Raw genomic sequence first — 15457 nt, forward strand, 5'->3', positions numbered from 1 at the left:
AAAAAAAATGTAACTTAAAAGGCTGCTGCTACCTATTAATGAAAATTAATATTTTACAGGACTATATTGCCATAGGAATTGATGTTTCGATATCTGCAGTGGAGGTTTCAGGACACTGCAACTAAAGAAGAATAGACATTAAAATAGACACCAACATTTAAAAGAATAATGCATATAGAAGCTTTTCATCTATAATGAATTGGGAATCCCATGAGATATCTGAAAATGTATGGCTTGTTCAAGGACTGGAATAAGACACTATAAGGAAAGAAATAATGCTAAGACATGAGATTTGTTGAGGCTGAAGTTTTATGAGGTAATCATCAAATATGAAAAAAAAAGTATTTTTGTTATTATGTATTTATATCCAGCATAGGGTTAGAACTCAAAGCTAATATGAATATGTAAGTTCATATGAGTGTACGTATCTTTACTTTATAGAAAAGAAAGAAATCTGGCAAACTTGGGCCCTGATTTATACTTTTTGCCGCAAACTTGCGTTAACGCCATATTTAAGGAATGGTGCTAGCCATTGCTAAGGCCCTGTCAGCATCCTTGTAAAGGATGCTAACAGGGTGTGGGAGGCGAAGGGGGAACCGGGGCTTGTGCACCAAATTATGGCACTACACTGTTTAGAGGCAAAAAAATTGCCTCTAGGCAGTGTAGCGCCATTTTCTGGTGCACAAGCCCCATGGAGATGGCTCCTGTGTTAGTAAAGACAGGCGCCATGCCCACCACCCCAATGGCCATGCCCAGGGGACCAATGTCCCCTGGGCATGGCCACTGGTGCCAGTGCCGTGCAGGGGGCCACAAGTCAGGGCCCCCAAGCGGCATTGGACAGAAAAAAAAGAACTCACCCAGACTTACCTTCGGATAAGTCCCCCATCCACTGATGACCTCCTGATGTGGGTAGGAGTGGGTGGGGATGTCCCTGGGGATAGAGAAGGACACCTGTGGGCAATTTCCATGGAATCTGACCATATAAATCTGCCTACAGGTCCCCTAACCTGCCCATATCCAGGCGTTAAATAATGGCGTTAAGCAGGCTTAGTGCCATCATTTAAGGCCCTCCTCCCGTGCGTGATTTTCATGCAGGGGAGGATAAATAAGGCGCTAGGGCCTTTGAGGCATTTTTTTCCAGAGAATGCCTGCCTTGCCTCTCATTAATGCAAGGTAGTTTTACGCAGGCAAAAAATGAGGTTAACTGCAATATTTTGGCGCTAGACATGTCTAGCGCCAAAATCTAAAAATGAAGTAAAGTTTGCACTGAATTTGCGTTAAAAAAAAAGACTCAAAAGGAGTAAAAATATGCCCCCTTGATTTTCATACACTGAGTATACTTAGTAGTACTTAAGTTTATTAGTTAATTAAAACCATAAACATATACGATTCAGCAGTCATGAAATCTTACATTCACCTACAGGACTAAAAATTGCGGAGTTAGACATGCGCGTCCAGTAATCATGAAAGCTTACTCTCCTCCAAAGACTGAAAATTAGCAAAAATAAACTATATGAGATCAGCAGGCCAAGCCTATTTCAACCTGGCTAAACACAGGATTAGCACGGAAGGTGCATTGTGCAAATACAGAAAGTAAAGCATGCAGTAATTGTAACCAGCAAATACCGTAGGTTAGTAAGGCCATAAAATGTACTCCAAAAAAACATAAATGAGACTGACCGGAGCGAAACAGCCCAAAATGGTTGGGTTAGGGTACATTATTCCTCGTGCCCTTCCCCTAGCAGCCCACCCATGTGAGTGGTTCACAGAAACATTGAGATAGGGGTTGGTGAATTTCTTACTCGTCACATAGCAGCCCATGGTAAAAATAAAAGCCTTCTATAGTCCCATTGGCAAATGCCCTACTTTAAACCATAGGTAATGCTTTTATCTGATTGTTAAATATTGCTCAAAACTGCACTCGCTGAATGTTCAGCATAAGGTTTTGTGGGTTTAGGGCCTTAATAGCCACTGACTGGTGGGTTCTTACTCCCAAGGCTTAAAAATCTTTGTGACAAGGCCCTTCGATGTACTAGTAACTTAGGACATTAACAAAATATGTGTGTGAATGTTTCATTCAACTGATGTCACAGGCAGCATACTTTGTCCTCCGATTGTCCCTTCTTCTGCCATTTGGGTGTAAAATATAAAGGTGAAAGGAGATCAAATTGCATTTTCATGAGTTTCTTCTTAACGGTCAGTGAAATTGCTTCCCCAAAGTAGGGATTGTTCCTTGCAGGTTTCACATGAACTTATTTCCATCCACCCATGTGCTTGTTTTGCTAATAACATTTTATCCTCTAGGCGGCTTTCCTGCTGGATGCATTTGTTCAAGATTTTCTTAATGATGGAATTGCTTATGTTCATTTGTCATAACTCTAAAAAAACAAGGCCCATATTTATACTTTTTAACGCCGCATTTGCGTCATTATTTTGACGCAAAAGTGGCACAAACTTACAAAATACAATTGTATTTTGTAAGTTTGCGCCGTTTTGCGTCAAAAAACGACGCAAATGCGGCGCTAAAAAAGTATAAATATGGGCCCAAGCCGTTCTGTGGGTACTTGGCAAAATGACTTTTCCCCCTTTAAAGGCTGATTTTTACCCAGGCAAGATGAGCTAGTGTACCTTCGGGAGCACTCCTCAAATGACGACAGCTTCTAACAAAAGCCCCTTGTCTGACTAGTGTTTTGTTTTACCAGGGAGTACTCGTCTTACTTGGGCAGGGGAGGCAGACTTTGGTAGCTGAAAAACCTGTTATCTATTCGTAATATGAGCTTCTCCAGAATGGTGGCATCCTCCCCTGACATTATCTCTTCTCCAGATCTTGATATAGTGGGGATGAATTTTGATTTTATTACTATGATCAATGCCTTTTGATTATGCCCCCATAGGTCTTTCTTTAAATTATAGAAGGCAAGGTTTAGCACATCTGGTTTTTGCTGTGATTGCCTTCTTTTGTGTGGCATAGGACCCCCTTGAGTCCAATTTGAACCTTAAATACATGTATGTTGCTGTTTCATCGATCGTGGACACATTGAGATGCCATTTCTCATGTTCTGGCAGTTTAAAGGTATGACTTTGGTCTTTTAAAGATTGAATTCCAGCTGGTTGTTGGCCGAGTACTCTGCAAAACTATGGATCAGTTTTTGTAGACCTACTTGGGTGTTGCTTAACAATAGCAGATCATCAGCGTGTGAAATGTTACATAGCTGTTGGCTGCCAAGACTCAGTGCCTGCAACACCACTTTGGCAGGGAATGACAGTAAATCAGAGATAAACAAATTGAACAGAAGTGGAGCTAATACACAAATCCCTGTTTTAGCCCTAGGGATGTGCTGACCTCTTTGGACAGACACTGGCCTTCCCCTACCGTGATCTTCACCCAGGTTCTTGTATATAGCAGCTGAATTGCCCTCAAAAGCTTTGACAGGATACCCTAATGTTCTGACTTTTCCCAGAGCTGATCACAGGGGACACGATCAAAGGCCGCCTAAAAGTCTACAAGGCACATAAACTAGTATCACTCACCCTTTTCATGATGAGGCCCATGGCCATCAGATTGGAAAGAGTGCCTTGCTTTCAGCGAACCCCTGTTTGGTTCATCAGCAGCCTTCTGTTCTTCACCCCCCACTCCAAAAGATCTTTCAGAAGTAAGGTTGAGAAATATTTGAGGTTCACATCTAGCAGAGCTATCAGTCAGATATTACTTGGGGATGTAGTCTCCCACCTTAAAAAAATGGCTGTATAACTGACCCTCTCCAGCTTTTTGGGATGATTTTGGTCAGCAATATAGGATTGAACATTGAGATCAGAAAGCCTGCCCAGGTCACAGTGTTTTCTTTGAAGAGGGCTGGCGGTATCCCATTGGGACCAGGGGCACAGTTGGGATTTGTGAGTTCACAATCATTTTTACTAGGGTCACACTTGGGTATTCTAAAATGTATGAGTCACTATTGTTGTTATTTTCAATATGTGCCATGTCAGATAGGCCTATACAGAGTTCAGGGGCAGAAGAAGTGTCCGTACTTCCTTTATAATGCACTCTTAAGAAGTTCACCCATTCTTCCTTGCTTATATTAGCATTTTTTGCCACCCTGGGGGCCCTTGTCGAGCTCATTAATTAGCTTCCAAAATTTCCTATGGTCATTCTGTTTTGAGGAGTATAGAAGCTTGGCCCATAGCACTTCAAATTTTCTTTTCTTGAACAACCAGGCCTCTCTTTTTAAACCTCTACAATCATCTCAAAGGCAGTTTAGCAATGCAGGGTTCCGCACTGAGCGCTGCAACTGTCAGAGAGTTTTGTTGATCCGAGATCTAATAAAGTGGATTGTTTTCAGCCAGGTAATGTTCCTGTTTTTCCTAATACTTCTAATACTATTCCGTTGTGCGAGCTGGTGGCCAGGTACCTTGCTGCTAAGCATTTCCAGAGGCATTCCCAGGCCTTTATTGGGTTCTGCTCAGTGGCTGAAGCTGCTTTCGAAATCCTTACAACCTCACTTGCCAGGTCTCCATTTGAGCATTTTAGATTCTTGGCATGAGCATCTGCCTGCACTATCCTGGTGCACCCCAGAACCGTTGTCTTGGCACTGAACCAGATGTTTCGTGAATGGCGATCACTCTCAGGTTTCCGGATGATTTTAAAGCCAATTTCTCTGCTAAACAGATTGGGGCTTACCATGGTGAAGTAGAGGTGGGAGATAGTCTTGTCAGAGGACCTTGTCCAGGATGATGGGTATCCCCGGGAGGCAGGCATTTAACATTATCAACCCGGCTGGATCACAGGCCCTTGTATATTTTTTACCAAGATTGTCTTGTCCTTAACATGGGTAATGGCATAGGACGGGCAAGACTTATTGCTCTTCATCACCATCCTCATTTATATCTTGGAAGAGGTTCAGGCTGAAGTTGCCAGTGATTACCTCATTTGCCGTTCGCTGATTACCTTTCCACTGCAAGAGCAGTTTGATAAGTTTGTCAACTACTGCTATTTTTCTCTTGGGTTAATGTAAATATTAACCAGGACCAGTGAGGTTGTCTGCTGCTTATGCCATTCTTCCAGGCGAAGCACCAGTGTTGGAAAATGGGTTATTGGTAGGGCAGGTAGGTACCTACACCTAGCAACAAGCCACTAACCTCCACATAGGTACAGTTAGGTCTCAGTAAATTAATCCCAGCTCAACCCTTGGTAGCTTGGCAACGAGCGTCAAGGCTTAACTTAGGAGACAAAGTGTAAAGCATTCAAATATCACAAAACAGTAATTAAATAAAAAACAGGAAACAGTTTAAAAATCCAAAACCAATTTATAAAAATAGTTTATATTTTTATCTTTAAAATGACACAAAAACGATTAAAATCGGTTCAGGGGAACCGGAGATATGAATTTTTAAAGAATTATTACTTTTCTAGCGCTTAGAAACAAAAAGCGCCAATCGGGTCATCTGGTTGCACCTCGACCGGGGCAAAGTCAAAGTTTCAGGCCGACCGCGATGGAGCCCTGCTCGGCTACAGGTCGCGGGAGGCCTCGGTTAAAAAGTTACCTTCTGACTTAGTCTTTATTTTGAAGTTTTTCTTCACCGGGACGAACCTGCCAGTTGAATCCGACCTCCTGGAGCCCTTGTCCGGATACGCAATGTGGGTTTCCTCGGTGGAGACTTTTACCTTCGGACTTAGTCGTTTTTTCGAGATGAAAATCCTTCGACCGGGATAAACCTGGATCTTGATCCGACGTCCATGGAGCCCTTCTCGGTTACGATGGCTGGGAGGTCCCGGTCAACTTTTTACGTTCGGACTTAGTCTCTTTTTTGGATGTTTTTCTTTACCGGGACGTACCACGAAGTCAGGCCGGGTCGCGGTTGAGGCAAGCCGGCTAGAATTTCCACGGCGGGTCGGTCCCTCTCTAGAGCTTTTTTCCAAAAATTCTCAAATCTTTTCCAAACTTCTGGGGCTTCACCCAGATGTTCTTTTAAGGTTCTTTTGGGGTCCACAGCTCACCCCAAGGGTCCAGAAGTTCTGTGATGGTCCTTGGGGGGTGCGGACTTCAACTCCCAGAATGCACCTGGCGCAAACTCCTTTTTGGCCACTGGACAGTGGTCAGCTGGTCGCTTTCTTCAGGAGTTGGTGCAGGGGACTCTGGTTTAGCAATTTTTCACCTGTAGCAAACAGGGAGTCCCTCCTTGAACCAGTTGAAGCCAGGCAAAGTCCTTCTTGTGGTGAAGCCCAAGTGTGCAGCTGGTGCAGTCCTTCTGAGTGCAGGTTCCAGGTGCAGGCCAGGGGTCCAGCAGGGCAGTCCTTCTTCTCCTTAAGTTCTTTCTTCTTGAAATTTGGTGGGGATCTGAGGCGTGGGTGCAGGTCTGCCAGTTTTATCCTTGCTCCTGGGTGAAAAGCAGGGGGGCCCTGGTTCTCCAATCAGGGACAGGGTCGTCCCCCTGTGATGACAACTTCCTGGGAAGTGTGGCAAAAATCCATCCCAGAAGGCAACAGTCTCTAAAAATCCAACATGGATGAATATGATTTTTGGAGGTTACATCTGGCTGAGCCCACCCACTGGTGTGGCTAAAAATCATAAACACACCCCTCTCCTGCCCTCTCCTAATCTAATCAAGGGGGCACCTAATTGTCTGGGGTTGCAGGATGTGGGGGTGTTGCTGGGTGCTGCAAATGTCCTTCTCTGCCTTTGAAGACCAGTTTGGCAGCCCTCCCCCTTCCTGCCTCACCATCTGCTGAGGGGAGATTCTCTCCCCCAAGCACATTCCTTTGTGTGAAGCCTGGCCACTTCACACCTCATCAAGGCAGCCTGGCAGAAGCTGCTGCAGGCTGGCCAATCAGAGCACAGCAGCAAAAACAATGCAGAGCTGAAATTGGCAACTTTTTAGGTAAAGTCTAAACTTTTTACCTGGACAAGTTATATTAAATCCAACAACTGGAAGTTGTGGGATTTATTACAACAATCAATTTGATACCAAATTCTTGGTATGTAACATTTAAGGAGACTTTAAAATTTAAAATAAAGTCTGCCCATTCTAGCCTATGAAGGCCATTTACTTCAATGAGGGAAAACGAATTTGGCTGTTTTTACCTCACCAGGGCTTATAAATCTATTTTTATAAAGTCCCTGCTTATAGTTACATGGCACCCAGCCCTAGGGGCACATAGGGCACACCTTAGGGGTGACTTATATGTAAAAATAAGGTAGTTTAAGACTTTGGAAGTACCTTTAATTCCAAAGTCGAATTTGCATATAACTTTAATTTAAAAGCAGCCAGCAAGGCAGGCTTGCTTTTAAAATGACACTGGGCACCTCAGCAGTGCACCTAGGTGTGCACCACCTATGCTGTGGTCCCTAAACCTACATGCCCTACCATATACTAGGGACTTATAGGTAGGTTAACTTAGCCAATTATAATTAGCCTAATTTGCATATCCATTTTACACAGAGCACAGGCCCTGGGACTGGTTAGCAGTACCCAGGGCACCTTTAAAGTCAGGAAAATACCAGCAAAAAGTGGAAAATGGGGGCAAAAAGTTATGGGGCCTCTGCAATCAGCCCTGTTTTCTCACACAACCCCCCCCCCCAGCCCACACGCCCGGGAGACTCAGCCCAACCCTGGGAGAGTCTTCCTGGCTTGTTAGGCGAGGAAGACAGTGAAGAAAACTGGCTGTCCCTTTGCAGGGCCTACTCTGCCTTATATCCTCCTGTCAGGGTCACTCCCTATGGGTAGTGAAGCCATCCCAACAGTAAAAGGACCCAACACAAACTGAAACTTTCCTCTAGGGGGGTCTTCCTCCTTTCTCTCTGCCAACTTGGGTAGTGAGGTGCCCACCTCCCCTACTCCAAACTTTGCTAGGGCAACACCTAGCTTACCCAAAGAGGTCACCCAACACTTGAGCAACCCCACCATGACCAATAGGGTCAGGGGGCCTACTTTGCTATTGGCCCTGGGGTCTGCCTCCCAGGCCAAGTACAGTGCTGCCAGGAAGGCTAGCACCCAGCAGAGGCTACTGACAGCTGTCAGTACCCAGAACCACACCCTAAGCTCTCCACTGACAGGTGGCTGAGCTGCTTTAGGGGCATCTTTGGGGTCCTGGCACCCCTCTTGCTGTCTAGAGTGGGGGGCTACCACCTCCTGTGGCAGACACCCTCCTTCCACTCTCCCTTCTGTCAGTGCAGGGGCAACACCTTGCATCTGGACAGCTGCCTGACTACTCAGGACTTCCTTGGGGTCAGGTGAGGCCTCACCAGTGCCAACTCTGGGCTCCCCCCTTACTGGGGCAGAGGGCCCTTGGCTCCCTGGAACTCTCTTTAAGAATGGCCTACCCTTCCTTTTCTTCTTTCCTTTTCTTGGGGACCCCTGTCTCCTAACTGTAGGGACTGACTCCCCAGGACTTTGGGTTGGGGGGGGCGCCCTGGTCGACCACCCCATCTGTGACCAGACTCACCTCTGGGAGGTCATTGCCCAGGATACAATCTAGGGGGAGGTCAGCACTGACTACCACCCTAATCCAGTCAAGGATACCCTCCCTCTCTAGGGGCACTATGGCTACAGGTTTGGAGGTGACCTCCCCTGTGGCTATCCTGACTTTCTTTGTCTTTCCTGGGACATACATGTCTGGCGTCACTAACCGGTCACTCACTATAGTGTGACTGGCACAGGTGTCCCTCAGGCCAGTGGTAGGGATCCCATTCACTTGAATGTGGTGGAAGTGCATACTCCCACCCTCAGGGATCACCAGCTTACCAGCTGGTGCTGTCTCCCAGCACAATGCTAGGAGGACTTCATCATCTGAGGAATCCTCCTCTATGGCTACACTGGACAGCCCAGTGCTAACCACCTTCCTTGGACAGGCTGCATCTCCTCTGAAGTGACCTGTCTGCTGACAGTCAAAGCAAGCCCTACTGTCCAAGAGTTTTTTTAACCCTGGGTCTCCCTGTCTCTGCTTGTCAGAGTGGGAGTGGGATTTACTCTCCTCCTTCTTAGGGTTCTGGGGTACAGAGGGAGTCTCTGTGGTGGGCTTACCACCTCCCTCCTTAGGTTTTCGGGGACCTGTCCCCCCCTTCTTGGAGTCTCCCCCCTGGGACTTGACAACCACCCTGGTTCTCAACCACTCATCAGCTGCCTCCCCTAGCTCTCTAGGGTTGGTCTGCTTAGAGTCCACTAGATGCTGGCGTAACCTTTCTTGGGTACAATTGGTCAAGATGTGCTCTCTCATGATCAGATTGTATAACCCCTCATAAGTATCTACTTTGTTACCAATAATCCAGCCCTCTAGTGCCTTTAGTGAAATGTCCACAAAGTCAACCCAAGACTGGGTACTGACCTTCTGGGTGTCCCTGAACTTCATTCTATATTGCTCTGGGGTCAGACCAAACTTATTGGCTAAGCACCTCTTCATACTAGGGTATGAATCTGCCTCCTCCCCCCTTAAGGTCAGAAGCCTATCCCTCCCTGAGTTGGGGACCAACTCCCACAAAAGGGAACCCCAGTATTGAGGCCTAACCCTTCTCATTTGGAGTGCCCTCTCAAAGGCCCCCAGCCACTTATCTATGTCATCCCCCTCTACATAAGCAGGAACTACCCCCTTGGGTAATCTGGGGCAAACTCCCCCACCCATGGACACCTCAGCTTCTTTATCGCTGCTTCCATCTCTTTTCTCTTTGTATGCCCACTTTTTCTTTTCTAGGGCCAGCTTCTCTACTTCCAAAGCTATGTATGCTAGCTGGGCCTCCAGCTCTCTTTCTCTGATGGATGGGTTCTCTCCTCCTGAAAGGACCCCCTTCCCACCACTAGCTTTGGATCTGCCCCTAGTGACTGTATTTACTGAGGACCGTTCTTCCTCGTCCTCACTTAGGGTCAGATGCCTTCCCTCCCCTGAGTGGTTAGAGCTTGCATCCTCCCTTCTTTCTCCCTCCTCTGGAGCTTCTTCTGACTCTACCTCTTGGGCCTCAGCCCATGCTGTCAGGGATGTGATCAGGATTTGCTTCCTGAGATCAGTGGTTGCAGGCAACCCTCTTTCAATACACAACCCCCTAAGCTGGACTACTGTCAGTGTGGGTAGGCTAGCCAGATCAAGCTCCATGGTTCCCTAGTTTTGTGTCAACAAAAACTTTTTGCAAAAATTGGAAACAAGAATTTAGAAAAATTACAAAAATTCAACAATTGAAATTAATCCAAATTAAAAATTAAAAACAATTTTTGCACTAGGACAATTTAAAGGATTTTTAATTTGTTTTACCTAAAACTGTAACGTGATATTGAACACAAGTACAGGATCCCGTCGCTGCTTCCAATTATGTTGGAAAATGGGTTATTGGTAGGGCAGGTAGGTACCTACACCTAGCAACAAGCCACTAACCTCCACATAGGTACAGTTAGGTCTCAGTAAATTAATCCCAGCTCAACCCTTGGTAGCTTGGCAACGAGCGTCAAGGCTTAACTTAGGAGACAAAGTGTAAAGCATTCAAATATCACAAAACAGTAATTAAATAAAACACAGGAAACAGTTTAAAAATCCAAAACCAATTTATAAAAATAGTTTATATTTTTATCTTTAAAATGACACAAAAACGATTAAAATCGGTTCAGGGGAACCGGAGATATGAATTTTTAAAGAATTATTACTTTTCTAGCGCTTAGAAACAAAAAGCGCCAATCGGGTCATCTGGTTGCACCTCGACCGGGGCAAAGTCAAACTTTGAGGCCGACCGCGATGGAGCCCTGCTCGGCTACAGTTCGCGGGAGGCCTCAGTTAAAAAGTTACCTTCTGACTTAGGCGGTCATTCTGACCTTGGCGGACGGCGGAGGCCGTCCGCCAAGGTACCGCCGTCAGAACACCGCACCGCGGCGGTGATTCTGACATTTGCCCTGGGCTGGCGGGCGGCCGCCAAAAGGCCGCCCGCCAGCCCAGGGCAAATCAACCTTCCCACTAGGATGCCGGCTCAGAATTGAGCCGGCGGAGTGGGAAGGTGCGACGGGTGCAGTTGCACCCGTCGGGTATTTCAGTGTCTGCTGAGCAGACACTGAAATACTTTTTGGGGCCCTCTTACGGGGGCCCCTGCCGTGCCCATGCCATTGGCATGGGCACGGCAGGGGCCCCAGGGGCCCCGCGGCACCCCCTACCGCCATCCTGTTCATGGCGGGAGAGCCGCCATGAACAGGATGGCGGTAGGGGGTGTCTGAATCCCCATGGCGGCGGAGCGCGCTCCGCCGCCATGGAGGATTCAGACGGGCAGCGGAAAGTCGGCGGTAGCCCGCCGGCTTTCCGCTTCTGGCCGCGGCTGTACCGCCGCGGTCAGAATGCCCGGCGGAGCACCGCCAGCCTGTTGGCGGTGCTACCGCCGACCTCCGCCATGGCGGTAATTACCGCCAGGGTCAGAATGACCCCCTTAGTCTTTATTTTGAAGTTTTTCTTCACCGGGACGAACCTGCCAGTTGAATCCGACCTCCTGGAGCCCTTGTCCGGATACGCGATGTGGGTTTCCTCGGTGGAGACTTTTACCTTCGGACTTAGTCGTTTTTTCGAGATTAAAATCCTTCGACCGGGGTAAACCTGGATCTTGATCCGACGTCCATGGAGCCCTTCTCGGTTACGATGGCTGGGAGGTCCCGGTCAACTTTTTACGTTCGGACTTAGTCTCTTTTTTGGATGTTTTTCTTTACCGGGACGAACCACGAAGTCAGGCCGGGTCGCGGTTGAGGCAAGACGGCTAGAATTTCCGCGGCGGGTCGGTCCCTCTCTGGAGCTTTTTTCCAAAAATTCTCAAATCTTTTCCAAACTTCTGGGGCTTCACCCAGATGTTCTTTTAAGGTTCTTTTGGGGTCCACAGCTCACCCCAAGGGTCCAGAAGTTCTGTGATGGTCCTTGGGGGGTGCGGACTTCAACTCCAAGAATGCACCTGGCGCAAACTCCTTTTTGGCCACTGGACAGTGGTCAGCTGGTCGCTTTCTTCAGGAGTTGGTGCAGGGGACTCTGGTTTAGCAATTTTTCACCTGTAGCAAACAGGGAGTCCCTCCTTGAACCAGTTGAAGCCAGGCAAAGTCCTTCTTGTGGTGAAGCCCAAGTGTGCAGCTGGTGCAGTCCTTCTGAGTGCAGGTTCCAGGTGCAGGCCAGGGGTCCAGCAGGGCAGTCCTTCTTCTCCTTAAGTTCTTTCTTCTTGAAATTTGGTGGGGATCTGAGGCGTGGGTGCAGGTCTGCCAGTTTTATCCTTGCTCCTGGGTGAAAAGCAGGGGGGCCCTGGTTCTCCAATCAGGGACAGGATCGTCCCCCTGTGATGACCACTTCCTGGGAAGTGTGGCAAAAATCCATCCCAGAAGGCAACAGTCTCTAAAAATCCAACATGGATGAATCTGATTTTTGGAGGTTACATCTGGCTGAGCCCACCCACTGGTGTGGCTAAAAATCATAAACACACCACTCTCCTGCCCTCTCCTAATCTAATCAAGGGGGCACCTAATTGTCTGGGGTTGCAGGATGTGGGGGTGTTGCTGGGTGCTGCAAATGTCCTTCTCTGCCTTTGAAGACCAGTTTGGCAGCCCTCCCCCTTCCTACCTCACCATCTGCTGAGGGGAGATTCTCTCCCCCAAGCACATTCCTTTGTGTGAAGCCTGGCCACTTCACACCTCATCAAGGCAGCCTGGCAGAAGCTGCTGCAGGCTGGCCAATCAGAGCACAGCAGCAAAAACAATGCAGAGCTGAAATTGGCAACTTTTTAGGTAAAGTCTAAACTTTTTACCTGGACAAGTTATATTAAATCCAACAACTGGACGTTGTGGGATTTATTACAACAATCAATTTGATACCAAATTCTTGGTATGTAACATTTAAGGAGACTTTAAAATTTAAAATAAAGTCTGCCCATTCTAGCCTATGAAGGCCATTTACTTCAATGAGGGAAAAACGAATTTGGCTGTTTTTACCTCACCAGGGCTTATAAATCTATTTTTATAAAGTCCCTGCTTATAGTTACATGGCACCCAGCCCTAGGGGCACATAGGGCACACCTTAGGGGTGACTTATATGTAAAAATAAGGTAGTTTAAGACTTTGGAAGTACCTTTAATTCCAAAGTCGAATTTGCATATAACTTTAATTTAAAAGCAGCCAGCAAGGCAGGCTTGCTTTTAAAATGACACTGGGCACCTCAGCAGTGCACCTAGGTGTGCACCACCTATGCTGTGGTCCCTAAACCTACATGCCCTACCATATACTAGGGACTTATAGGTAGGTTAACTTAGCCAATTATAATTAGCCTAATTTGCATATCCATTTTACACAGAGCACAGGCCCTGGGACTGGTTAGCAGTACCCAGGGCACCTTTAAAGTCAGGAAAACACCAGCAAAAAGTGGAAAATGGGGGCAAAAAGTTATGGGGCCTCTGCAATCAGCCCTGTTTTCTCACAACCAGTAACCATGGCTCGTTAATGTCTAGCATCGTGACCTTTGCAGTAAGTTTGGAATTCACATAGGTCATCAACCCATCTTTTGCTATTTCATGGTTGCTACTTGTGCATTCCAACCTGTTAAACTCAATGAACTCAATTAAGATAATGCTGGATTATGTCCATGTTTCTTGTACAGCTATGATATCAAATTTATTAAAATATTCCGAATGTGAGGTGTCTTCAATGTTCTGAGCGAGTCCTCCCAGATTCCAGGCAGCACAAATACTCAGAGTGTGCTTTGTCATGCAGTGCCCCAGGAGTTTCTCTTGTCAGTCTACATAGTGGTCAATGTGATGTGCTGCCAATAGGGCAGATGAGAGCCAGCTCCATTTATCTCTTTCATCCTTTTTGGTTACTACTCTTGTTTCTGGGCCTTCTTCTGCATGGGTCTTTGTTGTTTGGATAGTCAGACGTGAAATTCCATTGGACGATGACCATCCCACTGCACCTTCAGAATTGATGGTAACTGTTGACCTGCTTTTCGTTTCAGGTGGGTTGGGGGTGTGGGTTCCACTCTCACTTGTGGGCTGATCTTAAGCCAGGTGCAGAGGGGGCTAGTGATCCTCCTGAAAGTGCACAATTTTTATACCCCAGCTCTTCAGCAACTTCTCTAAGGCCATGATTTTAGCTTGGATACGTGACAAATAGAATGTAACCAGTGTAGACTCTGATGCTTGCATTGAGGTGCAAGAAATTTGATGGAAAAAATTTCCTGGGATTCCACTCCCGCAAGGCCCGGTAGGTCCTTGATTAACTTTGGAACATTTGTTTGATTTAAAATCTCATGAGCTCCCCTGGCTATAAGCTCTGGGATCCACAGTAAGCTTGCCTTAGGACTGAAATGTCTGGTGGGTGCATTGACGTTCTCTACAAACTTTCCTGGGGAGCTTATGCTCTTTTTGTTGGATGTTCTAACACTTCAGTGTAGATGCCATGGACATGGGACATGAGATGGCATTATTTGCTGCACCAGCATCTCCTGTGAATGCCTACTACATTGGCAACTGCACTGGCTGCAGACCAACATTGTGCCTAGGTGGGATCCTATGCTCTCCTCTCTTAGCTTCCCACCACTGTTGTCCTCTTGAGCACAGGGTGGTATTGTATTACGTGCCTCCTTCACTTGTTGTGGTATTTCTCTCTGACCACTGGCCTTTCTGGCATCAGGACAAGTAGACAATGCCAGCTTGCCCTCACTGGTCTGGCCAATGCTGGGGTGTACTGGGACAAGGCCCGGCCTACAACTTGTATCCCAAAAGCTTGATTCAAATCTGAGTCATCTGGGCCCCCTGTGTCTGTGAGGAGGGGGTTGATCTTAACCCTATTATACCCAAAGCTTATAGCTTTTTTTGGGCCAGAGGTGCAGGAGACACCACATCTCTGTCTGAAGATGTTTGCTGAGGTGATTGCGGCCCTTTGACCCTCAATAGAGGTATCAATATCGGCTTCAGAGTTGCTGTTAGCTTCAAACATGATCAGATGCTGGTCTACTTTACCCATTCCAGACTGTGGGTCCAACTTGTTGTCCTTGCTCTCACTAGAATTGTGGTGTTCTGTGGCCACTTCAGCATGCATGGAGCTTATTGATGTGGGGCCTCAATCCCCATTGTGATTTCTTTCATAGGCTTGCCGTTTAATTATTCTCACCGGATTGGCCTGGTTTCTGCCTTTCCTTGTGCATTTTCTTCCCCGCTTCATCATATCAGGAGGTGCTAGAACATTGGATAACATACGCTGGTTGACCATAGAGCCTTGCCTGGGCTCATAGTTGCTTGAATCCTTGGGATACCATTTCCTCTAGGAGAGCAGGTAGTTGCACAAGTTAGTCTATCACTTTCTTGCACAAACACATTGTAAAATCATTATCTTTCCTGGCGTGAACCTATTTGATGAGGGCGTTTAGATTCTCCAGCTTTTCGTCTTTATTCCTGACACAAAGACTGCAAAGGTGTTAAGCAGGTCAATTTGTATGTCCATCTTATTAGCATGGTGATTTAATGCCTCCACTGTGGCTTCC

The sequence above is a fragment of the Pleurodeles waltl genome, chromosome 11 (assembly GCF_031143425.1).
Source record: "Pleurodeles waltl isolate 20211129_DDA chromosome 11, aPleWal1.hap1.20221129, whole genome shotgun sequence".
In the NCBI taxonomy this organism is placed as follows: Eukaryota; Metazoa; Chordata; class Amphibia; order Caudata; family Salamandridae; genus Pleurodeles; species Pleurodeles waltl.